The sequence below is a fragment of the Galeopterus variegatus genome, unplaced genomic scaffold (assembly GCF_000696425.1).
Source record: "Galeopterus variegatus unplaced genomic scaffold, G_variegatus-3.0.2 Scaffold545, whole genome shotgun sequence".
In the NCBI taxonomy this organism is placed as follows: domain Eukaryota; kingdom Metazoa; phylum Chordata; class Mammalia; order Dermoptera; family Cynocephalidae; genus Galeopterus; species Galeopterus variegatus.
In genome coordinates this window covers 315,411-327,110 of record NW_007726656.1, presented here as the reverse complement: position 1 = coordinate 327,110, position 11,700 = coordinate 315,411, and the positions used below count along the sequence as shown (strand labels likewise).

The 11,700-nt window shown below is 34.2% G+C and overlaps 1 protein-coding gene across 2 annotated transcripts in view; it reads left to right on the top strand.

Annotated features, from left to right (window-relative positions):
* The first annotated feature begins 3,088 nt into the window (after window positions 1-3,088).
* Window positions 3,089-11,700, top strand: part of CAB39L (calcium binding protein 39-like) — a 126,554-nt gene continuing 117,942 nt past the window's right edge. The window contains exon 1 of one of the 2 annotated variants that reach the window (XM_008569927.1): window positions 3,089-3,138. The gene's annotated coding sequence lies outside the window, so the exon portion shown is untranslated. The remainder of the gene's footprint in view (window positions 3,139-11,700) is intronic. The other variant, XM_008569928.1, reaches the window with a different exon arrangement.

Here is an 11,700-nt window from a genome sequence, read left to right as displayed (position 1 = left end):
AGCTATACTAAAAAGTTAAAGCTATACTAAAGCATTTCTCACCCAAATCCAAAAGTTATATAATATGTACTATAGACTGTAGGGAAACAGGTACTTTGATACAATGCTGGTAGGGATACTAAAGCACAAACTGTGGGAGGGAATTTGGCAATATCTAGAAAAATTGCATATGCATTTATCCTTTGACACAGGCATTTAAGTTTTAGGAATCTGTTCTAAAGACACACTGAACTGGCATTTGTGTAAGGTTAGTTACAGCAGCATTACTTGTATTAGCAAAAGATTGGAAACAACCGAAATGCACATCAGTAGGGAACCAATTGGATAATCCAAGGTACATCCAAACAATGGAACAATCTCCAGGTAGATGGTACTCCTTCCAAGTCACCCTCTTGCCCTAGAGGTCATAAAAGAGAATGTAGACAGTCTCTGTGTAGCAATGTAGAATGAGCTGCAGAACATATTATGAAGTGGAAAAAAAACTAAGCCATGGAACAGTATGTAGAGTAACCTATAGGTAGAAGGAGTAAAGGAAAGGTGCCAACAGTGGGAGAGAAATTTCTCTAAATATAATTTGTTTATATAGTTTTGACCCTATTACATATTCAAAAATAAAATAAGCGTTTGACTGGTTAGCTCAGTTGGGTAGAGCGTAGCCTTATAACACCAAGGTCACAGATTCAGATCCCCATACAGGCCAGTTGCCAAAAATAAAACAAAAACAAAAAAGAAATAAAAATAAAATTAAAAGGTGGAATGAAAAGAAAAATCTGGAAAGGAATGGAAATAAAGTTACACAACTACATATATAGAATTTTGGTGACATAACCACACAAGAAAAAGGAACAATTTATAGTAACTATTTATTTTTGGTGGGTGGCAAGCCAGTTCAGGGGTTCAAACACTTGACCTTGGTGTTATAAAACCATGCTCTAACTAACTGAGCTAACCAACCAGCCCCCTCTAGGAACTTTAAAACATGGATTTTGGACTGTGTCGTCTTAGTGGGATATATCCAGTAGTATTATTGTTGGTGTACTGCTGTTTTGAAATGATTTTTATGTATATTACTGGATAAAATAGGTGTTGCAAAATGTTGATAATTGTTGGGCAAAACCAGAGAAGTTTATCAAGGCAATGACTTAAGAAAAGTTAGTCTGGAAAGTCCTTTGACAGACTGAATAAAGTGAAAATAAAGTACAAAATTACAAAGAAGCAGAGCTAACATAACAGAGTACATGTTATATGGCAGGCACTGTGATGGTGCTACATATATGCTGTACCATTAGGTCCTTGCAGCTACACATGGAGACTCACGATATTATTTTCCTGATGTTATGTAAAGAACTTGGTGAGGAAACAATTCCAGTCACTCGGAGACATGGAGAGTCAGAAAGTTTATTATGCTAGTGGGACAGGAACACTAGCAGGACCCAGGTTGACTCATGTCCTGAGATCCTGGGACCCTGAGTGCAGGGAGAGTTGTGGTTATATACTTTTCTTGAGCAGGCATGCAAGTCTTTTATTGGCCTTGTCTGTATCCAGGCAGTCACCTAAGCTGGGGGGCTTTATGAAAGAGGTGAGGGGCTTCACCATGCAGGGTTACAGAGACAGGAAATGTGGTTAAGGGGCTTTTGAAACTCAAGCATGCAACTTCTCTGAAACAGGCAAGCAGCAAGGTTTACGCAAGCAGACAGTGCAGTTATGGTGACCACAAACAAGGGTCTTTAGCAGGCAGCTACACAGAGACAGGATGTGATCCATTTTCACAAACTAGAGTCTTGGGTGGGCAGCTTCTCTGAAGCAGGCAGGTGGCAGGGTTACAAAAGCTGAAGATGCAAACAACTGATTTGACCACTAAACCAACTTTTAGGAGCTTTTTGCAAATAAGCACTTTCCAGCTGCAAAATTAAAATAAAGGGGCTTAGAAATCTACTTTTTGGGGTTTACTATACTGATAGGTCCAGAGAGGTGAAGTAATTTGCTTTATTAGCAAAGGTTATCCAGTTACTAAATTGGAGATTTTGATTTAAACCCAGATCTCTGTGACTCCAAAGTCTGTGCTTTTTCTATTACATTATTGCAGGATATGCATCAAATATTGAGAAGAAAGAACTGCAGGAGCTAAGTGTTCTATTTAAACCTGTAGTTGCTGCTCAGAAAATAAAGATGCAGACCCCAAATCAGTGGTTTGTATGTTCTTCATGCAAGAGCAACATACTAAAGGAGATAAGTGTAAGTGTTCTTTCTCTCTCTTTTTTTTTTTTTTTTTTTTGGCAGCTGGCCAGTACAGGGATCAAACCTCAGACCTTGGTGTCATCAGCACATGCTCTAACCAGCATAGCTAATTGGCGGGTTCCTATGTGTCTCTTTTTTTTCTGATGGGAAGATGCAAGCATATACATACACCCTTATATTGATGTTGGAGATAAATTTTATAAAAGTTGCCATTGGTGACTGAAGTTAGTAAAAGGTGTGATCTAAAAGTATGCTGAAGCATAAAAGAAAAAACCTAGCAGGCATGGATTTTCATGATGCTGTTAAAGGCAAAAATCCCTTCAAAGCTTTCCTTTGTACCGCTTCAAAGCTCTTTTTTAAGAGTATTATGGTATAAAACAGTAGAAAGATGAAAGCTAAAATTTTACCAAACATCTAATAGGAAGAGAGCATCTTTAAATCAGGAAATGCTTTGCACAGCCTTTTTGTAAACATTGGCCTTTAAGATACTAATTAGTTTAAATAAGTTTTGTTTCCTCCTGTTGGAGATGGGGGCTGATGGAGATTTCAGAGGTGCTCAAGCCTCCTTCACCCAGGCCTACTCTTTATACTTCTGCTGGTTTCCCTTGATGATAAATATATTTTTCATTCAGTTTAATACTTTTTGTAAGGCCTATCACTTGAAGTAATTTCAAGGGGGGTTTTCCTGTTTTAATTTGGTTTATGTATGTTTGATTATGATGAAAAATTAATTTGTAATCCTATATAACTGATAGCAATAAGAATATGTGTTGGATTTGCTATAAAGATTTTCAAAATTAATTTTGAAGCTCTTCTTTTGTCAGAAGCTGTGTTGATTAGTGGCTTTGGGGAAGGCTGAGAACGTCGAAACAAATTTGCAAATGATACATAGCTTCTAAGGTAAGCTAATATGATGACTCAGTCAAGATTATAAGTGCCCTTGACAGATTTGTAGACTACACTGAACACACTAAAGTAAAATTTATCAGTTACAAATATAATAAACTGACTTAAATTTTACAAAGTAGTTGCAGAAGTACTAAACAGACTTCCGTTTGTAGCAATATGATAGACAAGAGATCTTGAATCTCTCCCTCCACTGAACGTATATAATACTAGATTTGGTATTAAAAAAATCACTGAAAATGAATGGATGAAACTGTAAGAAAATAAGGGAAACTTTCTGGGACTAGAAACAAAACAACTATATCCCATGAGGTCACTGAATACTTTGGGGACAACCATGGATTTCTGTTGGCATAGAAGCTTTGTGCATGGAGAGGGATGGGGACTGAAGAAAAAAATCCTTGGATCTCACAGAGTTTAGGAATCCTGATGAGTGACCATCTTGCCAAGGTATTCAGCTCTGGGTGGAGTTAAAGTCTCCCCTAGTAATTCCTGGTTATCAGCTCATATTTATTTGAATTTGGGGCCTTAATTTACACTCTTTTCATGATTCCTTAAACTCCACAAGTGGAGGATTTTGATTTAAAATGGACCTGTGTCTTTAATACTCTTAGGTACCTGGTAGAAACAATCCCAAATCCTCCATGGAGGAATGCGCTATCAACAGTTAGCAAATAATTGTAATTAAAATTCTAACAAATAAGCTCATATACATTTTTTTAAAAAAATCACAAAACAAGGGGAAAAAAGCCAAAACACTATGAACCAGTGTCAGTAGAAACTACAAACAACTGAAACAGATCTATGGAGATTTCAGCTATTAGAAATATTCAATACATAAAATAAATATGTTTAATAAATAAAAGAGGGATTCTAAAACATAAACAGTAAGAGACTATAAAAGTGATCAGGTGCATTTAGAAAAGAATAGAATATCAGAAATGAAAATAATATATAATGATAGAACTTAAAAAATTATATGATGGGTTAATCCAGCATATCAGGAACAGTTACAAAGGGAAAGAAACTACATAGAAAGCCATACAGAGAGAAAAAAAGGTAGGAAAATGTAAAAGAGATTGTGAGATGATCTGATTAAAGTTCCAGAAAGAAAACATAGAATGGGTATGAGCCAATATTCATAGTAACCATTAAAAATATGCCAGAATTGATGAAAGACACAAATCCTCAGATTTAAAGAGCCCAGTGATTCCCAGGCAGGGTAAAGAAAAAGAAATACACACTCACGTTGTTGTTAAGCTACAGAATACCAAACACAGAGAGACCAATAGGTCATAACCCACACTTTAAAAATACTGTTCTAAATGGTATACTTCAAGAAGAAGGAAAATGGTCCTAAAAGGAAAGTATGAAATGAAAGAAGAAATAGTGAGTAAAGAAAATGGTTAACATGAGTGGTGCTTACAACTAATTGATCACAGTCACTTACAGATTTTTTTCTTCTCCACTCCCACTGCTTCACTTGACTAGCTTTAAAGGAAAAAAAAAAAAAAAGGTTAACATGATAACATGAAAAATCTAAGGTAATATTGAAGAAGAAAACAGTAATAATGTCTAATCTGGTTGACAAACAAAGTGGAACTATAATAATGTACTTGCCTGTAATAGCATGTAAGCTGGTAAGGGTTGATTGGAATTTTAGTATTCTGAGGTCTGTGCATTGTGTGCACTGAAGGAAAAGACATTTTAAATGGAACCAGTAAAAAAAGACTTTCTTTTTTAAACCAATAAACGGAAAATAAAGGAATGATGGAGGAAAAAGTGATTTAAAAAGACGTCAAGAAATAAGTACTCTTTTTTTGTCTTGCTTCTTTTACTCACCTTAGTTATTTTGAGATTTATTGATGTTGTTGCATGTATCAGTCATATATTCCTTTCTCTTGCTGAATATTATGTCATTGTATGGATATACCACATTTGTTTATCCATGCATGTGGATGGAGATGGATTGATAGATAAAAATGCTATGACTATTCATGTATAAGTTTTCATATGGACATATGCTTTCTTTTGTCTTGGGTAAATTCCTAGGAATTGGAATGGCTGCGTCATATGGAAGGTGGATGTTTGACTTTTTAGGAAACTGCTAGAATTTTCCAAAGTGGTTACTAACAGGTGAAAGAATAACCAAATTGTGGTATAGCTATACAGTGGAATACTACTCAGCAATACTTGTAACAAAGTGGATGAATCTCAGAACAATTATGCTACGTGAAAGAAGCCAGGCAAAAAAAGAATACATACTACTTGATTCTACTTATTAAAAATTCTAGAAAATGCAGCCAATCTATAGCAGCAGAAAGCATATCAAATGCAGAGAGTACAGCAAGGGAGGGGAGGAAGGGATTATCAAGAGACAGGAGACATCTAGGAGGTTCACTATCTTGATGTGGTGATAGTTTCATGGATATATGTACATATGTCAAAACTTTTCAAGTTGTACATTTTAAATATGTGCAGTTTATTGTATGTCAGTTATTTCTTAATAGAGCTTTTTAAAAAGAAGGCAAGAAAATAGAGAAGAGAGGAACATCACTTGATAATAATTCCTGTGAAAGGCTTGCAGATGGGGTTCTTATTTGAATTATATTACCTTTAAGCCTCTCAGTGCGATTCTGTGAAAATATGAAGGAAGCAAGTATGATGTTATCAATATTAAACAACGGGAATTATTAATTAAGAATCAAATATTTAATAATATCAGGCAAAGGTAGCCTCAGGCAGTCTGCCTCTATACCATCCTCACCAACAGAGCAGGAATGTATAAGACCCTGGGACCAGACAACTCTCCTAGAGAGTGCTTGAATGGGCCTTGCAAAATATAACTTTTTTCTCCCACCATATGCACCAGTGGCTGGCTAGTGCTCCTTCTGAATGACCCAGAAAATAGCTAACACTTTCCATTAGGTTATACGTATGTTAACACTCTCATTAGGTTATAGCCAAGTTGTGTTGGTCTGAAAGCCATTTTGTCTCTATTAGGTAATGTTACACATGTCTACTGATTTCCTATTACATACTTCACAGTTTAATTCACAGCATTTGGTGATATATTACTACCCCCTACCCCCAGCTGTCTACACTATAAAGAAATCTTTTTTTCACTTCAGGTAGCAGCATGAAAAAGGGCATCCTTAGTTAAGTACAAATTTCAAATTCTGCAACTAAATTTAAATTAAATATTGTAGATCAGCATAAACTCCAGACTGATTAAAAGGAAAATAAGCATTACAGGTAGTAGCATATTTATCAACTTTGTGGGCAACTGGTAGCTTCTCAGCTTTGGAGTAAAAAAAAACACTGAAGAGCATTTTATAGATTACAGTATATTGTATAACTTTTTGTACTAATGAATGTTAGTAAAACCAAAGTAAGAAAGGAAAGAGATTAGGAGAAATATTTGAACCAAATAACAAAGATTAATGTTTATAAAACATAAAGAACTTATTAAATTTTATGGGAGAAACCTCAAAACTCTGGTGGATAAATGAAATATGGATATTAATTTATAGTTCTTGTAAGAAGAAATTAAAAAACAAACACAAAGGGGGATGTTCAATCTCACAAGTAATCAAATAAATAGAAATTAAAATGGTGAGAGGACATTTTATTTCTAAAGCAGTGAGGATTCAAAAAGGTACTAGGAGATGGTGAGGTTCTGGTATACTCATGCTGGTAGCATCTTTAATTAGTTATTTAAATTACTTTTAGAAATCAGTAATATATACCAAGGTTCTCAAAATGTATATATGTTTTGATCCAGTAGACCTATTTGTGGTACTTTATCTTAAGTAACCTAAATAGGGAAAAAAATGCATGAAAAATTTTTGACAGGATTGATGACAAGAGTGACAAATGGGAAATAACTTAAGTGTCAGTGATAGCAGGTCAGGGAAATTAGGTTAATACTGTGTTGTCAAAAAATGGCAGTTTTTTCTAAATGACTATATAGAAACGTGGGTAATATTTTATATAGTAAGTGATAGAAGTATGTAAAATTTTATACTGTTAGTACAGTTATGTGCAATATGTATGTGTATGATAAAAAAAAGTGCTAGGAAATACTCTGAATAAAAATGGCCTTTGTGTTTACAGGGTGAGACATTCTGTTATTGTCCCTAAATTTTTAAAAATGAATTTTCAGTGGAAAAAAAATGCAACTTAAATAAATTAACTAAATGAATGAATGCTTATTGACTTAGAACTGTGGGATATGTAATTTTCTTAGAATTAATGGAGGTCCTGAGTTAAATTTAATTCTCAAATATTTAGGTGCTTTGAAATGAAATCACTTTTTACTTTGCCTGTTCTAGCTTTCTGTTGCTAACATATATGAATGTCATTGATTTGAGTGGACAAGGTGCTATATTTTATCAATTTGCTAAACAAATTATGTTTCAGACATTCAAAGTGTTTACTTATGAGTTATCAACCACATGAGATCATTTACTTTTGTTAAGCATATGTCTGGTTAGAGAGCTGAAGTCATCTTTTCAGGCTGAGTTTTTGTATTATTTTATCTTAGTTATTAGTACTTATTACTATGTTGTAAGTGTTTTTGATGTTTTCATAGCAAGAAAATCACGTTAGTGTAATGCATATCATAACTTAATTCTCTTTATGGGAGAATGGATTTGACTCAGACATGATTCTGTCATTTCCCAAATAGATAACATGGGTCCAGAGAATTGAATGTATGTATGAGCTATAGTTCAAAAGGCTGTTGGGACATGAAACTTATATGTACAGATGGTTTAATCATGCAAATTGTTCTGAAGATGTCATACAGAAATTTTTGCAGGGAAGTTTGGCTTTTTGTTTTTTAATTTAAAATATTTATTATTCTTAGTTCTCTAGACAGTTGATAATAAAGGCCTTGGAGAAAAATAGGAGAGCAGGTGATTATAAAGAGGAATATGGGAAGTTCATGGGAGTTTATCTTTTATGACCTACTATATATTTTTCCTTTAAAGGGAATTTTGATAAGCTATCTTTACAGGCATAAATTCTAAAAAAACGTTTTTAAAATTATAGCTAACAAAGGACTTAAAAAAGTTCTACCTTTTTCTTCTCATTTTCTATAGGGTATAAAAATAAACACGTCTTTTTGAGAACAATGAAAATTTAATAAAGGAATGAAGCGATGACTCTAAATGACCAAGAATTAATCCTTTATTCTTGCCTTAACATAACAGCACTCTATTTTGCAATAAAAATATATTGCAATATTCTGAATTATGCTTTTGAATTGAAAATCAGGAGGTGTTATGGCATTTAGTTTTAATTACATCTACAGCTCTATTTTTTAAATAATCTTTTCCCCATATTTTTACCCTCGCTAAGTAATTAAGAACTGTGGTTACATATGACATTCTTAACTTGAAATTGGCTTTCTGTTGGACATTGGAGTTGCAGTAAATCTATTAACTATTTTGGTAGTTATTAATCCTATACTTAATTTGGGGGGGGGGGTTTGACAGCTGACTGGTATAGGGATCGTTTGACCTTAGTGTTATCAGAACCACACTCTAACCAGCTGAGCTAACCAGCCAGCCCCTATACTTAATTTATACCATGCTGCCTCTCTGGGTATTCTGAAGATTAAAAGGCTTAATGTAGGAGAGACTCTGCCAAGGGACTGATAGTAAGACTCTGCAGTTTAGATGAAGAGAGGTATCAAAAACTGAGCTGAAAACTGATGCTCCAAACCAAGGAGGGATGAGGGGTGATGTCGCACAATGAGAACGAACCAGGAATGCCGTGCTTTAAAGACTTAGGAGAAAAAGAGTGAATAGCTGGGCAGAAGAATGGTTTTTCAGGCCAAATTCATGCAGGTAATCCTTTTTTTTTTTTTTTTTTTTTTTTTTAAAGATGACCGGTATGGGGATCTTAACCCTCGACTTGGTGTTGTCAGCACCACACTCTCCCAAGTGAACTAACCAGCCATCCCTATATAGGGATCCGAACCCTTGGCCTTAGTGTTATTAGCGCCACACTTTCCCAGGTGAGCCACTGGCTGGCTCCTCATGCATGTAATCTTTACTAAGAAATGTGCACAAAGACTTTTAGAGGATGTGTGTGGCATTATGTATAACAGGAAAAAAAGGAAACAACTATAATAGCAGCTTTATTAAATTGTGATACATTTCGCAGTAGAATAGTATACATCCACTAATATGGGGACTTGATATTAAGAGGTGGAATAGAGTAATGTGGAGATTGATTTTATCCAGGGCTGTGTCTGGATAGTAGAATTAATTGTGTCTTTACAGCATTCAGAAGGATTAATTTGAAAGCACCTAGCATGATACCTGGCACATAGAAGACACTTAGGTAATGTTAGTTACTTTTGGATGTGGGGTAAGAACTCAGAGCTGAATTTGTTGTCAAGGGTGTCTCAAGGTACATGGAAAAGGAAAAGACTTGGATAATGGTGGGAAACTCAGACAACCTCAATCTTGTGCTAAAACGGGGGGAAGGCACAAGTAGCCCTGGCTACTCCAGATAAATGAAGGACCTTTGTATTTTAGGAAGTTGGAAAGGGAAAAAGGGAGTGGGGAAGGGGGAACAGAGGCAATAGAAGAGAAGGAAGGAGAATTGAACATTAAATTATACACATTATCCTTGATGCTATGTAAAGATGCTGGTATGTTCAAATATTGACATAGTCTGTATATTTCTCATTTTAAGAAAGAATATGCAAAATCTTCTGGTTGTATAAACTAATATATTCATGACTGTGTATATTTCATAACATGAATATCAATAAATATTGCTGAAAGTATTTTTTTATTTGAGTGTGTTTTTTAACTCTTTATATGCATATGACAATCATAATTTATGGCTTATTTGGTATTATCACTTGCTCATATCTACAAAAAGTTACAAGGAACATTTTAAGATAATATTTTTATCCCTATATTTATTAATAGAAACAAATAATTTGGGTAGGAAAAATTTGTGAAAAATTATTTTTAGCAATGAAATTGTCCAGGCTTCTCTTTCCCCTTTTTAATTGTACCAAAGATGTTGCTATCCTTTTTTATTTTTATTTTTTGGTGGATGGCCAGTGTGGGGATCCAAACCCTCAGTCTCATTACTCTAACCAACTGAGCTAACCAGCCAGCCTGATGATACTATCTTATAGAAATACCATTTGCATCTAGTTCACTTAGTAAACAAGAAGGAAATGAAATTTTAAGAAATAAAAGAAAATATATCCAAAATATGAAGAATTGTGAGGATGTCATTTTTAAAGAGTACATGTGTACAGTTAGCAATGTTCAGAGTTAGGTAGGAACATAGAATTTAATGAATTACAAAGAAAATAAAAAGAAGTCAAAATAAAGGGCTTATTTTTATTCATGGGAGTCAAAGAGTTCCCTTTTGTAATCAGAAATAGTTATTAAAAATATCTTTTAAAGCAATATTTATGCCAAAATTTTTTATATTTCTTGATTGTAGTAGTTGACCAAAAAATGAGTCTAAGATTTCATAGACTCATCTATTCAGAAAATATTTTTCATGGCACACGTATTTTGCAAAGTAATCTCTTCTAGTGAGGAGAGGTTTTTAAGTATAAAAAAAATCACAATTATAGTAATCTTGAAATTATAATTAAACCACATGTTATTTCATATATAATGCTGTGTAAAACCAGATAGCTGATATTAGTAGAAATGCCACTGGATTTGAATCCTGGTGATATCACTTGTAAGTTGTGGCATCTGAATTAAGCTATTTAGCATTTCTGAGCTTCAATATCCTTTTCAGAGGCTGCTATAATAATATTTGCTTCATGTTTCTTATTGGTAAAATGGGGCTACTATAATAATAATTGCTTTGTTCCTTTCAAGGCTGTTGTAAAGAATAAATATATGAACATTCTTTGGATATTATAAAATGCTATATAATTATAGTGATGAATGTTAATCTAGGATATTTTGTTTAAATTTGTGTCAAAAGCAACTTTTCAAACATCTTTGAGGTAAAACATTTAATTTCTGGAATTCAGGAATACACAAAATGTGGTTGTAATCACTGATTTGTATATCTTTGCTATGCTTTTTACTTCACTTTTGTGGCAGACTATTGATTGTGCAAAAGTCATACCAAACCTCCTACTTTCCTGCCTTCTTCCCATGATTTAGGCTGAAAATGCTAGATACTCATTTTCCTAGGCTCCTTTGCATTGAGGGGTAACCATTTTATCCTATTCAGGTCAATAAGATGTAGATGTTTGTTGGAGAGCTTCCTGAATGATGTTTTTTCCCTGGTAAAAGAGAAGATTGTGAAGAAAGTTCTCCTTTCTCTACCCATTTCTTTCCCTCTTTATTTGGATGCCATTTTTCTTTTCTTTATTTGAATTTTAATTTGTCAATATACAATGTAGGTGATTTTCGTGTCTCTTTACCAATTACTCCTTTTCCTTCCTCCCTCTCCCCCCACCCCCATCAACATCATATCTGTTCACTTGTCTTAACAAAATCAAGGAATTGTTGTGGTTGTTGTTCTCCCCACCCCCCCGCCCCCTCC